General features: G+C 43.0%; 2 long non-coding RNA genes across 2 annotated transcripts; one reads left to right on the forward strand and one right to left on the reverse strand.

Annotated features, from left to right (window-relative positions):
* The first annotated feature begins 1,065 nt into the window (after positions 1–1,065).
* LOC122551773 lies at positions 1,066–21,578 on the forward strand. Its single transcript, XR_006312197.1, has 3 exons — positions 1,066–1,429; positions 10,186–10,188; positions 21,568–21,578. It is a non-coding gene; the product is annotated as an uncharacterized LOC122551773 (long non-coding RNA).
* On the reverse strand, positions 9,612–22,904 carry LOC122551772. The gene is made up of 3 exons (XR_006312196.1): positions 22,782–22,904; positions 11,398–11,524; positions 9,612–10,064 (listed from the first exon to the last, which is right to left on the reverse strand). It is a non-coding gene; the product is annotated as an uncharacterized LOC122551772 (long non-coding RNA).
* Positions 22,905–23,209: the final 305 nt, after the last annotated feature.

Below are 23,209 nucleotides of genomic sequence, written 5' to 3' on the forward strand. Positions count from 1 at the left end.
TCTATGGCAATGTAAGGCAGTAGTGCTATCCACTGAGCCACCATGCCGGTCTTCTTTTGGTTTTTAATACTGAATATTGTCCAGGTCATGATGAATCAGTTGCAATCTAATGAAGAAGTTTCTTGGACTTTCAAATCTACAGAGAACAATCCATAGGACCTCACAAATTACTAAATTAAATGCTTTGTCAGATGGACGAATGCAGTTCCTAGTAGTTTTCTTGACATGGTTTTTGTTGCCAGACAAGAACAATGTCAGAGATTGGTCTGAAAGGTCTAAGGCCAAGCTGTGTCTCTGGCAATATTTTCTCAGCCATTTGATTTAGGTGGATTCAGCAGAATGTGTATCAGTATTTCCCCTGCTATCAACAACAGGGGAAAACCGTGAAAGTTTCCACATTATGATCTATCTGTCTTGAAGATAATTACAATTTCTGATGTTGGATTGGCTTGGAGAGTTCTTTACCTCCAAAACCCATAGGCTGAGTACATGGTTTGTTAATGTGAGGAAGGGTGCACCAGCTTTGAAGTGCTTAGCTGGAATACCACCAGGGCTACAGATTTTGTTATTTTTCATCCACTCGATTGATGGGAGAGCTGGAACAAGCAGTGGTGTTCCCCTCGTGAATGCTGGGGAAAGCTGAGAATGCATGAGCTTCCAATTTGGATTTGCTTTTAAGAGGTTGTTGGAAATATTATATTCAGAGTTCACAGATGACATTGTCTGTTCAGCAGGCATCAGTCCCCTTCACAAATGAACTGATATATGCATCACTTAGATTGTTGACTGGTTTCAATCAGTCAATAATCAGGCATTCCTGATGAAGGGCTTTTGCCCAAAACATCGATTTTCCTGCTCCTGAGATGCTGCCTGATCTGCTGTGATTTTCCAGCACCACTCTAATCTTGACTCTGATCTCCAGCATCTGAAGTCCTCACTTTCGCCGAGTTGATTTTAACCTTACTGCAAATCCTCTTGCAATGATGCCTACCTAGAAGACGTTCTCCTCCTCTCTCTACAAATACCTCAGTGAGTCTCTCTCTCACTGCAACCCCCAGGTCATCTCCTCTGCCCTGAAGCTCTTCAACCATGTCCTGAAACAGATTTGCTACCACAGTCACATCTGCTTCCTCAGTGCTTGCCTCCGCAACCAACTAATCCCACTACATTCAGACCAGCACAGTTTGGATCCGAACAAGACAACTAGTACAGACTACAAATTCAAAACCACCAGCAATGGTTCTCCTTCAGGATCCTCCACTCCACACTCGCAGCCATGCGCCGCCACCTAACCTCTCTACAGTCAGCTATGCCTCAACTGAGGGCCTCACTTTTTCAGACTACAAAGGACGCCTTCTGTACGACATCCAAAGAAGAATTCATACTCTCAACAAACAGTATTTCTACACCGTCTCAAACATCAAAAATTGTAAGTACAACAAACTTTTATATACCCACCTCCATAACCAGCACTCCTCAAACATTCCAGAAGCTTCCCCAGGCCTCCGGAACTGCTCGGCCTCCATTAACCACAGCAATCAATGACATCACTTCTGCCCCCATCACGGCCACTTCCACCCCTAACGATTTCACGTGCACCACACATGACATCACTTCAGCCCCTCACATCATCGCTGACATCACATATTAACACCAAGCCCACTCCAGTTACAGACTCCGCCCCCACTCCCAGCTCCACACCTATACCAGGTCCTAGCTCCCAGCCCTGCCAAGTTTTCATCATCCCACCAGACCTCCTCCTCACTGAGGACGAACGATCATTCCTCAGCAAAGGCCTTACCTTCATCCCCCACGCATCAACGAATTTAATATGTGTCATGACGTCGAACACTTCTTCCGCCGCTTCCGCCTCCGCCTCCGAGCTTACTTTTTCAATCAGGACAGTCGTCCACCTTCCAAGGATCCCTTCACCCGCCTCCAACGCACTGCATCTACCTGGACACCCCGTGCTGACCTATTACCTGCCCTCGATCTCTTCATTTCCAACTGCCGCTGAGACATTAACCACCTCAACCTGTCTACCTCCCTCCCCAACGCCAACCTCTCACCCTCACAAAGTGCAGCCTTCCACTCCCTCTGCTCCAATCCCAACCTCACCATCAAACCAGCGGATAAAGGGGGTGCAGTGGTAGTTTGGCGCACTGACCTCTACACCGTTGAAGCCAGTCGCCAACTCAAAGACACCTCCTCCTACCGCCCCCTCGATCATGACCTCACCCCCCCCATTACCAAACCATCATCTCCCAGACCAAAAACAACCTTATCACCTCAGGCAATATCCCACCCACGGTTTCCAACCTCATAGTTCGGGAACCCCACTCCGCCCAATTCTACCTCCTTCCCAAGATCCACAAGCCTGACCACCCTGGCCAGCCCATTGTCTCAGCTTGCTCCTGCCTCACCAAACTCATCTCCACCTTCATTCCTGATGAAGGACTTTTGCCTGAAACAACCATTTTCCTGCTCCTTGGATTTCCAGCACTACTGTAATCTTGACATTGGTTTCGATCAAGTCTATGAGATAGCCCTATGTTACTTAAAAGCTACCTCATGGTAGTTTACCTTACCAAAGACAACAACCCTCAGCTAAGAGTATTGAATATAGCCTAGATAGCAACTTCTTTAATCTCATTCAACTCCGTACCAAAACTTAACTGACTGTGATAAAAAGAAATCTTGCAACATGTGGAAGACTTGCTCTGCACCAGACTTGCAACAACACTCAATCTTTTAAATTCAATGTGCAAGAGACTCAGCCTGACTTTGAATATTGCCAGAACAAAATTTATGTGTGGGCCTAGATCAGGTCAGTTAAATATTCCTCCTTCCATGTATATTGAAAAGAATCTCTGGAATATGTTCAGCACTTCCCATATCTTGACAGCCACCATTGATGAGGAAGTCCAACATTGGATCAGCTGCACCATGTCAGCCTTAGAAATAGGGTGTACAGAGCAGTTTTTGTCACAACACTCCTCTACTGCAGCAGGCCTACGCAATGTATCAGTAACACATAAGAGGTCTAGAAAAATAGCCCACGCATTACCTCTATCACTTTCTCAAGATTATATAGGAGGAACAAACAACAAAAGCTCGTTTCCTTCTTGTAATCAGCTACAATTGCATTCAAGCACAGCAGCAAAGTCAATGGACTGGACATGGCACTTGCATGGCTGAAAATTGTCCCCTCAAGCAGGCCCTATTTTTTCAACTTTTAAATGATCAATGTTTCAAGGACGACAAAGACCCTCTGAAGGTCTCCTTGAAGCAAGGCAGCAATGGCATTAAAGATTGAGAACAGTTTGTTACCAGTCATTCAAATGGTGATAACTTATCCATAAAACTACATCATGCTTTGATCAAACTGTCTTAATGAGACCAAGTGGCAGCAGAGAAGGAATGAAAATAAAGTAAATCCTGCATTCGGGATCCTACTGCCTTTTATGGGATGTGCTCAATGACCTGCCAATTGGGACTCTGCCTGCTTGGTCACTTGAAGACCCACTTGCAATCCTGAGTAGATGTCATCCTTGAATTGAAGGACAGCTGACAACTCGGTAGCTTTCTTTGTGATATTTAAATTATCCACGTACAAGTCAATCACTAGGCCAAGATGGCAGTGAAACAGAATGCATCCAAGGTTACTAAGGCAGTGAGAGGGACGTTGCAGAGGCACGGCTAGTAATTTTCCAGTCTTCCTTATACTCAGTCATAGTGGCAGAGGACTGGAGAATTGCTAGTATATTACCCTTGTTGAAAAAAAATGTAAAGATAAGCCCTGCAACTAAAGGCCAATCAGTTTAATGACGTTGACGGGAAAGTTTCTTGTAACACTAATCTGGGAGAAAATTAATAAGTCACTTGGACAAATTTGGGTCAATGAAAGAAAACCAGTGTCGAATTATTAGGGTATTCTTCAGTCATTTGATGAGATATCAGACATTTGTTCAGGGTAATGCTATTGGCAGAATGTACATGGACTGTCAAAATGTGCCACATCACAGATTTGTGAGCAAAATTATTACTCATGAAATACAAACAATAACAAAATTAATACAATAACAAAAGCAATTCATACGTTAATGCAAAATTGATAAATGATAAAAGAGTGAAAAGTAGTTAATGGATGCTTCTTGGACTGGGAAGTTTGTAATAACACTCCCTAGGGCTTGATATTAAGACCTCTGCTTACGTGTATTTACAAATATATAAAGATCTATATTTTGGCACGATTTATAACATTTACAAATGACGCAAACCCTGAAAGTTTTGAACTCCAAAAAGACATCGGTGAAATGGGTTGACAGGTTGAAAATGTAATTGATTTATTTTAATAGAAAGTATGAGGAATGAATTATTAACTAGATAATACAGTTTTAAAGGGGACCTGGCAGTATTTATACAAAAATCTTTGAAAGTGGGTGTTGTTTCTTAATGTCAAAACAGAAATGTATCAGTAACTGGGATGAGTAGTTCACTATTTATTCATGAAGATTGTGGCACATGTACAATCTTGGAGAGCTCTTGAGAACATCATATTTGGATAACTACAAACTGCAGACTGATAATCCTGCAGTATCTTGCATTATTTCCTATATGGTGATGTATATAAATCATAGCCATATATTGTTATTGATGTGTTTGTGTTCAGTAGTCAGAAACCAGTACTCACCTTCCAAGATTTGTATACACACCCTTAGGTCTCTCCATTGCTCCATCTTCTTTAAAACTCTGCCATCTAGTTCATAATGCCTCCCCTTCAACTTTCTACAAAAATGAATAATTTCACACTTACAACAGTGGCTGAAAATGTTAAGAAAGTTGTTTTGCAAAATAAAGAGAGATTTTAATTAATATGTTGAATATTATAATAAATTTGCAGAACGGTGGCTCAGTGGTTAGCACTGCTGCCTCATATTGCCAGGTACCCGGGTTCAGTCCCACCATCGGGTGACTGTGTGGAGTTTGCACATTTTCCCTGTGTCTGCATGGGTTCCTTCAGGTGCTCCAGTTTCCTCCCACAGACCGAAGATGTGCAGGTTAGGTAGATTGGCCATGCCAAATTGCCCATAGTCTCCAGGGATGTGAGTTAGACATCATAAATGCAGGGTTACAAGGATGGAGTAGGTGTGGGGGACTCGATGGGCCAAATGCCCAGCTTCTACACTGTAGGGATTTTATGATTCTAAATCATGCTAAACCTTTATAAAACAGTGGTTAAGACATAGCTGGAGTATTGTGTTCAGTTCTTTTGAAGTGTCGTTCTGAGTGTGCAAGTGCCAGTGCTCACCCTTTGATGTATTTCATTCTCCAGAGTTAACAGAGACTCCTTTAAATGGATATGTAGTCACACTGTTTGATCAAGAATCTCGTTCCTAATGGTTTTTTGATCTTAACAGATCAGTGGAAATGGCAGTCACTCACTTGGATGACTCACTCTGACGTTTGTTCACTGTGAAACAAGTCTAGTTTTATGTTTTTAAATAGATTCAACAATGTATCCAAACACCCCATGTCTAACTTTTTCCTGATATTGACAATCTTGAGGCCATAGTTTCCTGAAGCTTGCAAGAAGCTGTAACCATTTGTCATTTGAGGGAATTGACATTAAAAGTGCTGAATAAATGTAGTTTAGTTTAACTACCATCACATTGTGAAATGGAAGTAGTGTACTTTTAACATATTTGTTAAATTTCCTTTTAACCTGTTAGCTGAGGGAACCTTCCTACTACTGTTTCAAATTTTAGTGAGCTAAATAAATACAAAAAAGGAATTAGTTTACTCTAAAATATATGCAGAAGTATTTTATGCTCTTCCCATGTGGACTTTGGTGAGGAGTGTGTTTAATTGGTGGGATGATGATTTAGCCTATGGTAGGAAGGCCCATATATGGCCTTCTTACTGTACTGCTCATTGAGACCCTTTTGGGCAATTAGTCTCCAAATAAGGACCTCTTTCACTGCCACTGGTATTAACTCAGTGGCAGTCAGGCCTTTTGCTCCTTCTGGTTGCTATGCAAGGTGCGTGACATGACCTTTGCAGACTCTTTGTTGTCTCAGTGGCAAGCGGGTCCCTCATCCAAAAGCATTCGTCACGAGATTGGGGAACACATCAGGAATGGAAGAGGCCTCACAAAGTCATCATCCTGCCTTTATTGCCGATATACCGACATTCCCCCGCCCAGTGATTACTACCCCACAAAACCAGATCTACCACCACATTTCTGGCCTGGGTCACTTCTTGATCCTGACTTCCAGAGGTTTGATTCTGAAAACAGCTACTGAAGTAGCCCCACAGAGGTCAGTATCCTGGAGACCAAGTCATCCTTTATTTAAATGTGGACAGTCTTTAATACTGATCCACCTTTCTCAGAGCCAGCTCTCAGAGTGAACAGAATGTCCAGTATTCCTGTTTATATTTTTTGTATTTTTTTTATTAAACAGTCCAAAATGCACTAAAACAATAAACAGAAAGCAGCAGTTCACAAAAAACACCATTATATATAGGGGAATGAGCAGCAAAACCAAACCCCACCATTCATTCGACCAATTTTCAGGGGGATGAGGACAAACCTCAAGTTCAACACTCCTATTTTTTCTTCCACTAAGGCCTGTATCCCACTACTAAGTTACTCTTTATTTACATGTGCAGAATCTTTGACATTGAAACACTCCTGTTTATATCTGTCAGCCAGGGCTCTCTGGACCAAATTAACAGCCCCAATCAAGGAACTCATATTCTGTAAGGTCCACCTGGCGAACCTCATTATAATCACTACATCCCTGCCCTTCTGAGTCCAAGGAGGTGTGCTGGTTCTTTAAAAACCGAAAGAACTGCAGATGCCGTAAATCAGAACAAAAAACAGAAGTTGCTGGAAGAGCTCAGCAGGTGTGTCAGCATCTATGAAGAGAAATCTGGTGACCCTTCCTCAGAACTGATGGTAGCTAGGAAACTGAGAGTTTACATGCACAAGATTGGGGGGGGTGTGCGGGAAGACGTAAATGATAGAGCCCAAAACAGGGAGAAGAACAGTTGGACAGACAAAGAAGTCGATAGCAATTTGGCTGGGACAGTGTATAGCTGTTATTGGAGACTGACAATAGGTAGTGTGTAATGGCAGACAATGTGATAACAAGGCCTGGTATGTATGATAGAGGGTTTGGATATGGGGGAGTTCAGGCCCTAAAATTATTTAACTTGATATTGAGTCCAGAGGGTTGCGGGGGTGCCTAAGCAGAAAATGAAGTGCTGTTCTTCCAGCTTGCGCTGAGCTTCGCTGTAGTACTGCAGCTAGCCTGAAACAGATGTTGGCCAGGGAACTGGGTAGTGTGCTAAAGTGGCAGGCAACTGGAAGCTCAGGGTCTTTTTTTCCAGGCAGATTGTAGATGCTCTCTGAAGCAGTCAGTCAATCTACCTTTCATTTCTGCAATGTAGGGATGACCACATTTTTAGCAGGAAATGCAATAGACTAGTTTGTGAGAGGTGCAGGTAAAGCACTGCTTCACCTGGAAGATACGTTGGGGTCCGTGGATACTGAGGAGAGACAAGATAAATGTGCAGGTGTGACACCTTCAGCAATTGCAGGGAAAGGTGCCATGGGGCTGAGGGAAGATGTTGAGAATGAAGGAATAATGATCCCGGTGTCCCAAAGGGAACGGTCCCTACAGAAGGCATACAAAGAAGGGGAGGGGAATATGTGTCTGGTGGTGGCATCTCACAGGTGGTGGCAGAAGTGGTGGCTGATGATCTTCTGAATGTATATGGTGTTGGGATGGTAAGTAAGGACAAGGAGAACCCTATCACTTGCTGGAGGGAAAAGAGAGGGTGAGGGCAGGAGTGCAGGAGATGGGTTGGACCCTGTTGACAATTGTGCTGGGGAATCCTCGTTTGATGGAAATTTCAGAGACTCCCTTGTTGAAGTTGGCATCTTTGGAACAGAAGTAATGGAAACGGAGGAATTAGGAGAATGGAATTGAGTCTTTACAGGAAAAGGTGCGAGGATGTATAGTCCAGGTAGCTGTGGGAGTCAGTGGGTTTATTAAAGGCCAGTCTATCCCCAGAAATGGGAAGAGAGATGTCAAGGAAAGGAAGGAAGGAGTCAATGATAAGACCAGGTGCAAGTGAGGGTGAAGTGGAATTTGGAAACAAAGTCAATGAACTTTTCCAATTCCAGCCAAGAGAAGGAAGCTGCACCAATGATATCAGCGAGATAAGGGGGAAATAGTTGTGGGTGGGGACCGGAATAGGATTAGAGCAAGGAATATTCCATGTACCCTACGGAGAAGGCATAATTTGAGCCCGTGCGAGTACCCATAGCCACCCCTCTGACCTAAAGAAAATGAGAGGAGTTGAAAGAGAAGTTGTTGAGGGTGAGGACGAGCTCAGCCAAGTGAAGGAGGATGGTCGTGGTGAGGATGGTTCAGACCTTTGGTCCAGGAAGATGCGGAGAGCCTTGAGACCATTCTGGTGGGCGATGAATGTGTAAAGGGATTACACGTTCATGGTAAAGGGGAGGTGGCTGGAGACTGAAAACTGGAATTTCCCAAACTCGTGTAAAGCATCAGAGGAATCACAGATGTATGTGGGCAGGGACTGGACCGGGGAGAAAAGACTGAGCCAAGGTAGGAGGAGATGAATTCTATGGAGCAGGAGCAGGCTGAAACAATGGGTCTGCTCTTGTAGATTTTCGGAAAAAGGTAGAAGCGAGCTTTGCAGGGCTGGGGGACTGTCAGGTTGGAGGCAGTGGGGAGGAGATTGCCAGATGAAATGAGGTCAGTAACTGAATTTGATACAATGGCCTGATGTTCCATGGTGGGGTCGTGGTCCAGGGGAAGATAGAAGGAGGTATTCGAGAGCTGGCGCTCAGCCTCTGCAATGTAGAGGTCAGTATGCCAGAGTTAAAAATCACACAACACCAGGTTATAGTCCAACAGGTTTATTTGGAAACACTAGCTTTCGGACCAGTGCTTCTTCATCAGGTAGCTGTGGAGCAGGACTACAAGACAGACACAGAAAAGGTGGCTCAGTGGTTAGCACTGCTACCTTACAGTGCTAAGCACCCGGATTCGATTCCAACCTCAGGCAACTATGTGGAGTTTGTACATTCTCCCCATGTGTGCGTGAATTTCCTCCTACAATCCAAAAGATGTACAGGTTAGGTGAATTGGCCATGCTAAATTGCCCAGAGTATTCAGGGATGTGTAGGATAGGTACATCGGGGGTAAATGTAGGGTAGGGGAATGGGTTTGGGTGGGTTACTCTTTGGAGGGTTGATGTGGACTTGTTGGACCGAAGAGGTTGTTTCCACACTATAGGGATTCTATAAAAACATTAGTGTCGTACAATTGAAATGATATATTGAATAATCACTGTAATCTTTTGCTATAAATTCTGTGTCTTGTGGTCCTGCTCCACAGCTACCTGATGAAGGAGCAGCGCTCTGAAAACTAACGCTTCCAAAGAAACCTATTGGACTATAACCTGGTCTCGTGTGACTTTTAACTTTGTCCACCCCAGTTCAACACCGGCTCCTCCACATCAAGGCTATAGCAGCAGCACCCTTATCAGTAGCTTAATAACAAAGTCGGGGTTGGATCTAGGCACACAGAGTGCAGTCACTTTGGAGGGAGATAGGTTGGATTGGGTGAAAGGGGGAAAAAAATTGAGATGACCGATGTCATGTCGATAGTTCTCAATGAACAGTTCAAGTGTAAGTAAAAGGCCAGAGGGAGGAGTCCAAGTGGAGGGAGCATATTGGAATTGGGCAAAGGGGTCTGTGGGATGGGGAGAGGACTCTTGTCCAAAGAAATGGGCACGGAGGTGAAGACAACAGAAGAAGAGTTTAATGTCATGTTGTACCCGAAATTTATTAAGGTGGGGAAGCGGAGGAATAAAGCTGAGACCATTGCTGAGTACAAAACGGAGAGCAGCAGGTTAGGTGGGATGGTGAATTACCAAGGGGAGGAGGAAAGGGAGTCAGAGGGAAGTACGGTTCCAGAAGGCCATGGGTATTTCTGAGTTGTTCCACCTTGTAGCCTTGATTCCTGAAAGCAAAAGAAAAAGTTTCTTGTTAGCACAGTGAATAAGCCAGAGGATGAAGTGGAACTGCAGAGTGGTGCAGCCATGAGCCAGTATGTTGTGGTGCTGTTGGAGTAAAAGGTCTAGAGTGTGCACATGACGCTGCATGGCACTGAGTGTGGATCTGAAAATGTGTTGCTGGAAAAGCACAGCAGGTCAGACAGCATCCAAGGAGCAGGAGAATCGACGTTTCGGGCATGAGCCCTTCTTCAGGACTGAGTGTGGATCTCAGGATACAGAGAATGCAGCTGTCCGTGGAAGGTTAAACATTTCAGAGATACTTGTGTTCCTGGATCATGTGGATTCAAAGTACAAGGGATGAAACTTCAGTTGGAATCCATTATGGAGTGAATCTGAGCCAGAGGCAGTCACTGAGAAATGTAATGTGGGTGTGGAAATGAGTTTTAGCAAATATCTGGTCAAACATCAGGAGTGACAGTGAAATTTATGGCAATGGACAAGAGAAAAGATTGGAACGGAAATCCTGTTCACAGACTGGGTGACCGTTTCGCAGAACAGCTATGTTCTGCCCGCAGAAAAGACGCTGAGCTTCCAGTTGCCTGCCACTTTAACACACTACCCTGTTCCCTGGCCAACATCTATGTCTCAGGCTAGCTGCAGTGCTGTAGCGAAGCTCAGCACAAGCTAGAAGAACAACACCTCATTTTCCGCTTGGGGATTCTGCAGCCCTATGGACTCAATATCGAGGGCCTAACTCCTCCATGTCCAAGCCCCCTACCACACACCCCAGGCCTTGTTATCACATAGTCTGCCATTACACACTACCTATTGTTAGTCACGAACAGTCTTCATTAACAACCATTCACCCTCCCAGGCATATCAATATCATTCCTGAAGAAGGGCTCATGCCCGAAACGTCGTTTCTCTGCTCCTTGGATGCTGCCTGACCTGCTGCGCCTTTCCAGCAACACATTTTCAGCTCATATCATTATCAGTACCTTTGTCCAACTGTTCTTCTCTCTGAGCTCTATTCCTACCTATCGTTTAGTCCTTACCAAACCGCTCCCCCACCCCCACCCCTGTTGTCCCCACCCTATCTTCTGCATATAAACTGACATTTTCCTAGCTATCAGCAGTTCTGAGGAAGAGTCACCAGATCTAAATGTTTCTCTTCACAGATGCTGCCAGTCCTGCTGAGCTTTTCCAGCAACTTGTGTGTTTGTAGGTTGGTTCTTTGATTTGTAGCTCTGTTTGGGATGTTTAAGCATTGGGTCAGGTCCCTCCAACTCTGCCTTTGATATAGGCTGCATGTAACACACAGTAGCTTGCCTCTTATACCTGGAGCATCTCCGAAGAAATTCATTCTCTTCTTCACGCAGCAAAGGCATCGAGGCAGCGACAAATGCCGTATCCATCTCAGAGTCTGAGGTATCTTCACTCAATATAGAGCTAGAACATACATGTTCTGGAACAGACAGAGAGAAAGTCAAGGAGTTGGACACGTTTTACTCCAGCAATGTTTCATATGGTTCATGTGCTTGTACCCTAACTTTATACGTCATTGGGCCTGACCTCGTGTCAACCATATTTTTTTATTGCCGATGAAGAGCTTATGCTCAAAACATCGGCTTTCCTGCTCCTCGGATGCTGCCTGACCGGCTGTACTTTTCCAGCACCACACTTTTTGACTCTTACTCATGCAAGGTCATCCCCTGGTCCTACACCAAACTTTGTCCCCTGAAGTAAACTGTCTCTCTTCCTTAGCAGAGTCTGGTATCCGAGAATGATGCTTCAGTTGCCGTTCACCCTCCTCCAACACCATTTCCCCCCCCAGGTCTGGGAAGACCAGATTTAGCCTGGGGTGAGTCTTTTCCCCAGTAGCGTCTTCTGCTGGAGCTATCCCTATAGTTACATGAGTCCTATAACCAAATTGGAACCAGGACAATTTGGTATTTAGTAAAGCTGTAGGCTGTTTCTTTAAGCCTGTTTTCAAAGTTTGTGCTGCTCTTTCTGCCAGGCCATTGAGTTATGATTGGTATGGCGTCCTTATATGTCAAATACAATTCAACCTTTGGAAATACTGAAATGACATGCTTGTAAACAATGGCATGTTATCTGTGACCAACATGTCCAGGAGTCAGTGTACTGCAAAAGATGCATACACTTTTTGTCATCATCCCTGTGTTTGATGAATGAACTATATGCACGTCCAGCCCTTTTGAATGGCTGTCCACAATGGCTAAAAACATTGAGCTCATGAAAGGACCTGCATAGTCACCTTATAACTGAGTTCAGGATTTACCCAGCCATTCCCACAAATGTGGGGGAGCTGCTGGCGGTAATCTTTGGCCTTGTCAGCACTCTGGGCATTGCCCCACTAACACAACTATGTCTGTATCCAATCCTGGCCACCCGACATACTTTGTTGCCAACGTCTTCCTTTTAGAAACCCATGGATGACCCTGGTGGAGTTCAGCCAGTATCTGGCAATGATCTTTGTTCGGGACAATCACTCTTGATCCCCACAATGATATGCTGCCCTCTACTGTGTAGTCCTTTTCTCACATCACCCTAGTTTCGTTTGAACATTACTTTAAATCCATGCCCTCTCATTCTCATTTTTTCTTTCACAAGTGGGAAAAGTTTCTCCCTATCTAGCCCGCTTATGATTTTGAAAACCTTTACCAAATCTCCTCTTGCTCCTCTTTAGGGCAGCATGGTGGCTCAGTGGTTAGCACTGCTGCCTCACAGCACCAGGGACCTGAGTTTGATTCCAGCCTCGGGCGACTGTCTGTGTGGAGTTTGCACATTCTCCCCGTGTCTGTGTGGGTTTGCTCCGGTTTCCTCCCACAGTCCAAAGATGTGCAGGTCAGGTGAATTGGCCATGATTAATTGCCCATAGTGTCAGGTGGGCAATGAGTCTGGTTGGGTTACTCTTCGGAGGGTCAGTGTGGACTGGTTTGGCCAAATAGCCTGTTTCCACACTGTAGGGAATCTAATCATGCCCTTCTGTCCAAGGAGAACAGTTCCTTTTTCAAACTAACTGAAGTTTTGCATTCCTGCCACAATTCTTGTAAATCGCTCCTACATTCTCTCCAATGCATTCACCTCTTGCTCTTGTATGCCCCTGTTAATAAAGCTGAAAACACTGCTTCATTAACTGCTGTCTCTGCCTGTCCTTCTACCTGCAATACTCTGATTACACATACACATCCTATTTCCTCAGCTCCTGCAACCCCTTTAGAACCGTACCCCCTATTGTTTATTGTTTTTTGATGTTCTTCTGACCAAAGTGCATGACCTGGCATATCACTGCATTGAATGTCATCTTTCACCTAACTGCCCACTCGACCATTTTGTCAATTGCGTTTTGGAGCTCCACACTGTCCTCACAATTTACAGTTCTTCAATGTTTAGTGTTGTATGAATTGGTTTAAAGGACGAAAAAGAGCAAGGGAGCAGTGAAGAGGTTTAAGGAGTGTGTTCCAGAGTTTAGGGCCTCAGCAGATAAACACGTCCAGCAGTTAAGAAGCAATGAAAATCAAGAATTTTCGAGCCCACATTCTGAGGATTTGGAGGTGCAGGTGTTGGATTGGGGTGGACAAGGTCAGAAGTCACACAACACCAAGTTACAGTCCAACAGGTTTGTTTGAAATCACAAACTTTCGGAGCACTGCTCCTTCATCAGATGAAGCCTTTGTCACCCGAAGCTTGTGACTATAACCTAGATTTGGATGAGCACAGGGGTCTAAGAGAGTTTAAGACCAGGAGAAATTACAAAGATTGGATAAGAGAAGATCATACAAAGGTTTGAAATCAAAGATTAGAATTTAAAATCAAGCTGTTGTTAGACCTGGATCCCATGCAGTTCAGTGCATGCCATTGTGGTAAGACAAATGATGCTTGCTGTGAGTTAGAAAATAGGCAGTAATGTATCCATTTAAAAGGTGTGCCTTACAAAAATTAGAAATAATGTTTTTTTAAAAAAGCAAATAGTGAATGAGTTAACTTTTTTTATTATTTTGTGCCCTCAAAACAAGAACAAGGCTGACACTGTCCAAACTAGAAATGTTACCACCAGCAATTTCAGATATGAGGTAACTGCTGATGAATGAAGTGTATTGGAACTTACAAGTAATCTTCTTATAGTCATGCCCTTTGGACCAATAATTGGCATAGTAGCCACATTCAAATGTCTGCATTGTTGGTAAATTAATTTGCACAATTGTCCATTATTTGATATAACGTAATAATGTAAATCCCAGATGCTGCTGCTTGTAACGGCACCATCTACTGGCACAAAAAGCATATCACTACAAAAAAAGTGCCTGAGTTTCAGTTAATGTCTGCAAGCATCAAGAAGCAAACATGAATAAGAACTACAATTTGCCAGTAAATCTGAAAGATAAGTATCTTAGACTAGTTGAATTTTATCTTATTCCTTTTCTAACTGGTGTTTTAATGTTATTTTCCAATTTTCCATTACTCCACGCACCAGAAATGTGGATTCGAGTTGGTTAGCTCAGTTGGCTGGATTGCAATTTGTGATGCAGAGTGATGCCAGCACATCAGCCGAGATTACCATGAAGGACTCTGCTTCCTCAACTTCTCCCCTTGCTTGAGGTATGGTGACCCTCAGGTTAAACCACCACCAGTCATCTCTCTCTCTAATGAGAGAGCCGCTGTTTGGTCATAGAGCATAGAGTCATAGAGACGTACAGCATGGAAACAGACCCTTCAGTCCAATCCGTCCATGCCGACCAGATATCCCAACCCAATCTAGTCCCACATGCCAGCACCTAGCCCATATCCCTCCAAACCCTTCCTATTCATATACCCATCCAAATGCCTCTTAAATGTTGCATTTGTACCAGCCTCCACCGCTTTCTCTGGCAGCTCATTCCATACACGTACCACCCTCTGTGTGAATAAGTTGCCCCATAGGTCTCTCTTATATCTTTTCCCTCTCACTCTAAACTCATGCCCTCTAGTTCTGGACTCCCCAACCCCAGGGAAAAGTCTTTGCCTCTTTCATACCCCTCATAATTTTGTTAACTTCTAGGTCACTCCTCAGCCTCCGATGCTCCAGGGAAAACAGCCCCAAACTGTTCAGCCTCTCCCTATAGCTCAAATCCTCCAACCCTGGCAACGTCCTTGTAAATCTTTTCTGAACCCTTTCAAGTTTTCTGTTAGGACTATGGCACCTTTTACAGTTTGAAGGGAGTGGAGATGAAAATTTTTCATTGCTCACATGTGACCTACGGCTGTAATTTTCAGCAACCTCCTCAACCATGAAAGGCAGCATAGCCAAGACTGATTGGCCCTTTACATATTTTCTGTAGCAATCATTAACAATCACCAGTCCCAAAACAAGCACTAAAGTTGGTGATGAGACAATGCACTGTATGTGGGAACATCAATGTCCATGACCAAAAGTGGCTTGGCAGCACCCAAACAAACAGAGCTGGTCCAGTTCTAAAGGACATAGCTACTCAACTGGGTTTTCAGAAGATGGTGATGGAACCAACAAGTGAGAAAAACATACTTGATCTCATCCTCACCAATCTGCCTGCTGCAGATGCACCTGTTCAGGGTGCTATCAGTAGTGGGATTGACCACTGCAATTTTCTTGACTCCCTAACACCTGCCCACCATTTACAAAGTCAGAAGTGTAATGGAAAACTTGCAGCAACATGGGACCACAGCCACCTGCAAGTTATGTAAGCTATTAACCACCCTTAACTGGAAATATGTCACCATTCCAGCAGTGCTAGTAGTTCAAAATCCTGAAGCTCCCTGTCTGACTGCATTGTGTGTGTAACCACACCAAATGCATGCAACTGTTCGATAAGGCAACTCACCATTGCCTCCTCAAGTAGTGTGGGATGAGTAATAAATGCTGGCTTAACTATTGATCCACATCCCATGAATAAATCGACAATCCTTCAAATTCCAGTTCATGGAATGCATTGAATACAATACATTCATAACAAGTTGTCTTTTAAAATTTCTGCAGTCCATATGCCTGTGTTAATGTGTAGTGCAAGCATCAAGCTATCAAACATGATAGCCAATTTGGTGACATTTTAAGACTAACGTTGAGGAAAATACCAAAATTACGAAATACATTCAATTCTTAACTTTTTTTTTTACGCTTTCCTCAGTTTGAAACACATCTATTTCCAAAACATGAACACCACTACCAATAACCACAGTAACTGATGTCATTGGATGTATCATCTTGGGAATTGCTTTGTCGGAGTAAATTCGTCTTTATTATTGTTTTTATCTTACAGCTGGATTTGTTCTTGTTATGATATATGTTTTATGTATTAACTCAGGAATGAGTATTCAGAAATGAAGTGACATAATTTGAAGATGTGCAAAAGTATATTTGCGCACCCAAGTTTCATGTCATTGGTGACTGACATTACAGAAGTTATCTGTACATGCACAGATAGCTCACAATGGCTACCTAGAATGAACGTACTCTCACAGTGTTGCTGGGGAAAGAGTTTCAAGATTTTGACCAAACAACATTGAAAGTGTGCCAAAATATACCCAGGATTATGATCTGGAGGGAGCTTGGAGATTCCCTTGGGCTGGCAGCTCACATCGTTATAGGTAGTACAGGTCACGAGTTTAGGAAATACCATCGAAGAAGGCTTGCTGAGTTCCTATGGTACTCCTTATAGAAGGCAGATGCCGCTGACACCAGTACCAATGATGAAGGGCATTAATGTTCAAAGTGTGAATGCAGCACATAGTCAAGTAGGCTGCTTTCTCTTGGGTTGTCTCAAATATCATGAGAGTTTCTCAACTGTATATCATTCCTGAACAACAGGATGAGCCTCAATGCTGCAGGAATCTAAAAACCCTCACTTTGACATGATTTTTCTAGCAATGCATTGACTATCCTAACTTTTTTCTCCATTTGTTTGAATGTATGGCTATGGGATTAATACATAGATTAGAACCTTGCTAGATCTAATCCTTAACCAAGAATTTAATTCATCGAAATCCTGTTGCGAAACCTCAAATATTCTATCTTTCCCATAATAAGCACAACTTCTGCTGCTTACTCTCCCGTCCCAAAGACTGTAATTGCAATGCTAACGTATTGTAAAGAATGCAACATGTGGTGAAATATTTCTGCACTCTGATAAGGTGTTGCATAATGTATTTTTTAACAGAGGAAATTGCTTCAAGAATGCTATGGAAACACAAAAACTAACTTTTTTCAGGAACTCAAGATACACAATTCATCTGAATGAATGAGATCTTCAGTTCTTTTAAGAAGGAAAATACTTACATTTGTACAGCACTTCTCAAAACTGCTGGATTTTCTCACGCTTTTTTGATACACCTCGCACACTCAAGATGCGCGAACAACAATGAGATACATGAAAAGCTGTTGAGATTGTTTGAGAGATTGAAAATGGCCAGGAAACCAGGGAATCTGCACCCTTCTTGAAAATAGCACTTTCGGATCTTTGCCCAGAAAGACAGATGTCAGATCAAGTCTTAATTTGATGCTTCATTTGAAAGGCAGGTTATGACACTGATATTCTTTACATCCCTTTCAAAATGAAGAATGCTACATAGGGAGGAATTTAATATGATGAGTACTTTCTCTCAGCTATCATCTAATCATGGCACTGACACTACTTGGAAATATGGACATTATGTTGGCATGAGTGCATCGCAAAAATCTCACAGTAATCGAGCCATGTATCTCTTGGAAAACAACCAGTGGCCATTTAAAAGACCATATGGCATTGTGATTGTACTGTAAGACACTATGTAATGATTTAGATTCCTGGTGTCTTTTCATTTACAGGCAGGAAAGTGACCAGTCAGACTTGCTTGAAAGAATTATGTAAATGAATCTTTTGGCTGTTGCTGTGGCCCAAATAATTACAGATGGATGATCAGCAGTGTTTCCATGAATAACATTGGGATACTTCAGGCCCTATCTTGCGGGTGCTGTGGTTATAATAAACAAGGTTCACATATGGAGTGTAGACTGTCACATTAACTACTACGTCTTTAATATTATGTGGTCTGCCAACAAATGGCTGGAGTTTTTGGAAGGTGATTTACTATGTATGCTCATACCAAAAATAAATATTTTAGACCAGATTTTTAGGACAAAAAGCATGAGGTCAACCATTACATGCAACTAGGAGAAAGTGAGGAATGCAGATGCTGGAGATCAGAGTCAAAAAAAGTGGCACAGGAAAAGCCCTCAGGTCAGGTAGCATCCGAGGAGCAAGAGAATATCCTGATGAAGGGCTTATGCCCAAACCATTGATTCTCCTGCTCCTCAGACTCTGCCTGAACTGTTGTGCTTTTCCAGTGCCACACGTTTCAATGTTTACATGCGTAATATTTTCAGAGTGTCGACCTGAATGCTTGATTTGAGCCCAAGAGTAATCCAGAAAGATAGTAATGAACTGGAGTAATTACCAGTGAATAAGTAATCATCTAATCATTTTAATAATTTAAAAATATAAAACAAAGCTTTAATATATAAATGCTTTAGTTATTTATTTAAGAATAGTTGTTTTCAATTGTACTAATGCAATAATATAAAATCATTAATATCTCCACATTTTGATTATGAAATTTTCAACTTTGATCCCTGAAAAACTGGGGTGAATGTTTACATGAGTGATATGAAAAATTACTTGGTTGGGCTAAAACATTATGGGTTTGACCTTTTAAATATCAAAATTTACACAAGTATATATGGTAATAAACTTAATTTGGAAGACAGCGACGAAGCACCAAAACCTCTAAACAACTTGTATCCACTAAAAGTTACTTAGAAGAGTTCTGAATGATGTTACAAATGTGTTTCCTCTGAAAAATAGCAGAGATTGTACATTCACTGTTAATGTACTTCATCAACTTCAAGGAGACCATGAATAAACAAATTTTACAACTGGGAAACACTTGAATTTACACTGTTAGGTTGAATGCAATAAAGTCCTGCATCATGATTCGAAGTGTCAGTCTTTGCAGATGGAAGCTGAACAATTAATTCTCAGTCATAAATGCTGAACCTCAGGGAAACATGTTCCATTCGTATTTAATGCTGTAATTGAGCACCTCTTGTATAAATGTAAGTCTTTATCCAAGATTATTAGAATCAGGTAGCAGTAATGATGCCAAAATCTTAACGCGGTCTGCTAATGACATAATTAATTTGAGAACAGCACACAGCAATCCCAAGTACTGGCTCATTTTCAACCATTAAATGGAGAGGATATGAAATAACACCACAGAGGCCGATATCCCATCACCAAGTCACCAATTATTTATTTATGCCTCATACTTGACACTGGTCCAGCTTCCTCAGAGTCAGCTCTCAGGGTGAACAGAACCTTTGACACTCCTGCTTATAACTGTCAGCCAGGGGTCCCTGATTGGACCAGATTAACAGCCCCAGTTAGGGAACTCATTCTGTGAGGTCCACCTGGCTGACTTCATTACAATCACTAGAAGAAAGTGAGGACTGCAAATGCTGGAGGATCAGAGTCAAAACGTGCGTTGCTGGAAAAAGAACAGAGGGTAAGGCAGCATCCGAGGAACAGGAGAGTCAATGTTTCAGGCTTATATGAAGGGCTTATATGGGGCGTCAACTCTCCTGCTCCTCGGATGCTGCCTGATCTGCTGCACTTTTTCCAGGCCATACTCATTACAACCACTACATTCCTCCCCCTCTGAGTCTGAGAACAAAGGCAGGGGTTTTCTTTGTAAGTTACCTTGGGGCTTTTTAGCACCCGATCAGATTCCTCCAACTCTGTCTCTGACATGGATGACATGTAATGCACAGTAGCTCGCCTCTTACACCCCAAATGCCTTGGAAGAAATGCATTTTCTACTTCAAGCGGCAAAGGCTTCGAGCAAGCAACATCAGCTGTGTCAGTCTCAGCTTCTGAGGTTATCTTTAATACTTGATGAAGAGGGAAAAACATGGGTTCCAGATCAGTCAGAAAGGCAGTCAAGGAGCCAGGCACTTTTTGCTCCTGCACCATTTGCAAGTTTGCAGTTTTCATATGGTCCATGTGCTTGTTCAAAACCATCACACCTACCTGACCTATATACGTCACTGGACCTGACTTCGCATCAACCATGTCTATTACCCATGCAGAGGCATTTCTATGGTTCCTCCACTAAATTTGGACCCTTGATATAAACCATCTCTCTCACTTAGTAGAGTCTTGTGTCGAGCATTGATGTTCTTGATGCCATTTCACCCCAAGTCCAGGAAGATCAGATTTAACCTGGTGTAGGGTCCTCTCCCCATTAGCAACCCTAATGGATCTATCCCTGTAGTTGCACAAGATGTAAGATCAAGCAAAAGTCCCCAAAATCAAAATATACAGACAATACCCTGGACTTCCAAAACTTTTAAAAAGAAAAGGGACAGCTAGACTTAATTCCGTTGGAAGTGTGCAAAACAATCAGAGATTGCTGTCTGGGACTATTGGTCAGCCTGGAATCCCAATTTATACCTGCTCTAAAAGACCATTCGACCAAAACCAACAGACCGTAGCTCGAGACAGCTTTTACACCTTGCACTACACAGCCTACAGAGATACTTGACATTCAGCCTTGATGAAAACCCATTCATACACACTCTAACCATTGGGAAGCAATTAACCTCAGAAGAGAACATCAAGAATGCAACGAATGTTATAGATAGATGCGGAGATTGTGGGACGATAACACTTGAAGGTTCTTTTTAAGCAACAAGCTCCTGCACAAACAGTTGCCCACAGGCATCCCACTCCACAAGCAGCTTCAGAATCAAGAACCACAGAGATCGAACTCAGAACCAAGAACAGGGAAGCCAAACGAAGGGCCTCATCGGAACAAAAGACACCCAATGGGGGGGTGGAGTGGGGGTGGGGGGGGCGAAGTGGAGGGGTGGGTGGGCGCGGGAGTGCCAATCAAGAGATCCGAAACCAACTGGCCAAACAAGCTTCTATTCCAATTCGAGGACACTGACAGCAAGGACTTCAACAACTAACCCCAATTATCCAAACCAGACACTAACAAACCAACCAATCACTGATTCCTCTGAAGCCACAAGCCCTTAGTCACAATCTGGGGTGAAAATCCACTTGCCAAACCCATCAAAAATGAAGAAAATTGAGTCTCGCCAGATTAGTCCAAAACACATCTTTCTGTATCAGCAGACTAAACCCAAACTGGGTAAAATATCTAAGCAGTCCAAAACTTCGTCAAAGTTCTGAGTATGGCAAGCCAGAACAACTGTTGGGACTTCAAAACCACGTTCTGGATTATGAGCATAAGACCCGAGACTCTGAAATTCTCATTCAGCTAGCAGGGAGGGGAAGGCAGGTGGTGTCAGTGCATTGGGTCTCTACTGTTAGGAATTCTGGTTAAGAGTGTAGATTTAAATACTGTTTATTTTCAGAGTGTCAGTAAATAGTGTCTCATGGTGGTAATCTCTTTTCATGGTGTATTTTTAAGTGTAGCATGTTCTTGTGTATTCATTGTATTAACTTAAAATTTACTAGTTACCCATTTCTTGTATTATAATTACCTTTTGTTTAAAATCCACACAAAGGCGAATCGACCCGTTGGGCTTTACAATCGGTACCGTCCATTCTGCAAACTAGAATGGTTTGATTTGATTTGATTGATTGTAGTTACACGTATCTAAGTACAGTGAAAAGCTTTGTTTTGTGAGCAGTACAGGCTTATCAAAGCAAACAAGAACATACAGATCTTTGCACATACGGTGCTTTGACAGAGCGAGGCATATAAGGTTACAACTGCTCAGGAAGTGCATAAAGCAGGATCAACATTAGCAAGATCAACTTTATTTGAAGTTAGAGAGGTCCAGAGATCAATCTAATAACAGCGAGGAAGAAGCTGTTCTTGAACTTGTTGGATTGTATGTTCTAGCTTCTATTTGTTCTGCTGATGGAAGAGGTTGGAAGAGAGCATTAATGGAGTGGAAGGGGTCTTTGATGATGTTGGCAGCCATTCCGTGACAATGAGAAGTGTAAATGGAGTTCATATCTTGGAGGACAGCTTCCATGATGCCATGATGGTCTGGGCTGTGCACATAACTTTCTGTAGTTTCTGACAGGCACAACACTTGCTGTACTAGGCTTTTGTGCGCATGGATAAAATGCTTCCTTCCTATGGTGCCTCAGTAAAAGTTGGTGAGGGTCCTTATGGACATGCCAAATTTCGTAAGCCGCCTTGATGATTCTTTTTGCCTTTCAGGCCTTCTCATTTCTGCCTCTACTTTTGCCCATAAGGCAAATGGCACTGGGCGGGCCTTGCACAATTGTGCAATAAATTCCTGGTCAACATGCAAGGTGGCCTTGGCTCCTTTGGTAGTTCATAGACCTTCTTGAAAAACTTCCACGTATTCAATTAGGACCTCACTCAGACAGCCTTTCTCTAATCAAAAAGTGTTGAGCCTTGCTCTAATCAAAAAGTGTTAAGTGAATCCTTCTCAATTAGTTTATCTCCACCAAGTTTGGGCCCGAGTCTTTTACTGCAATCAGTGGTAACTGAACCAGCTGCTTATTATAAGAGACTGGACCCAAATCTGTACCCTTCATCTGTAAAAGATCCCCGGTATAGGCTTCCAATCATCACAAAATAGTAACAGTAACAAATACATATAAGACAGTCCAATTAGAAAAAAAAGTGCATAGAATACAGACCACTCCAGCAAACCAGCAAGCCACCTGTCCCTCCCACCTTCTGGGCACTCTGAGGCAGGCAGGCAGGTGGCCTCTACGCCCCAATGCCCCTGCGCTCTTACGGCCCTAAGGCACTACGCCCCTTCTGGCTCTCAGTCCACCCTGACACACCTGACACCTCTGTTCTTATCTGTCAACCTGGGCTCCCTGATTGGACCAGATTGATAGCTTCAATAAGGGAGCTCATATTCTATGAGGTCCACCTGGTTAATCTCATTGCAATTGCTACAGGATACATAGCAAACTATCTCCAGTCAAGAGCTGAATTATCAAAAGAAGACCATAATCACGTGTTCAATTTTTATTATGTTAAATAGAATCATTTGGAAATTCAATGCAAAGGCTTAACTGGTTGTGAATCATGGTGGCAACACCATTTTTATTAAAGT

Source organism: Chiloscyllium plagiosum, chromosome 7 (genome assembly GCF_004010195.1).
Source record: "Chiloscyllium plagiosum isolate BGI_BamShark_2017 chromosome 7, ASM401019v2, whole genome shotgun sequence".
In the NCBI taxonomy this organism is placed as follows: Eukaryota; Metazoa; Chordata; class Chondrichthyes; order Orectolobiformes; family Hemiscylliidae; genus Chiloscyllium; species Chiloscyllium plagiosum.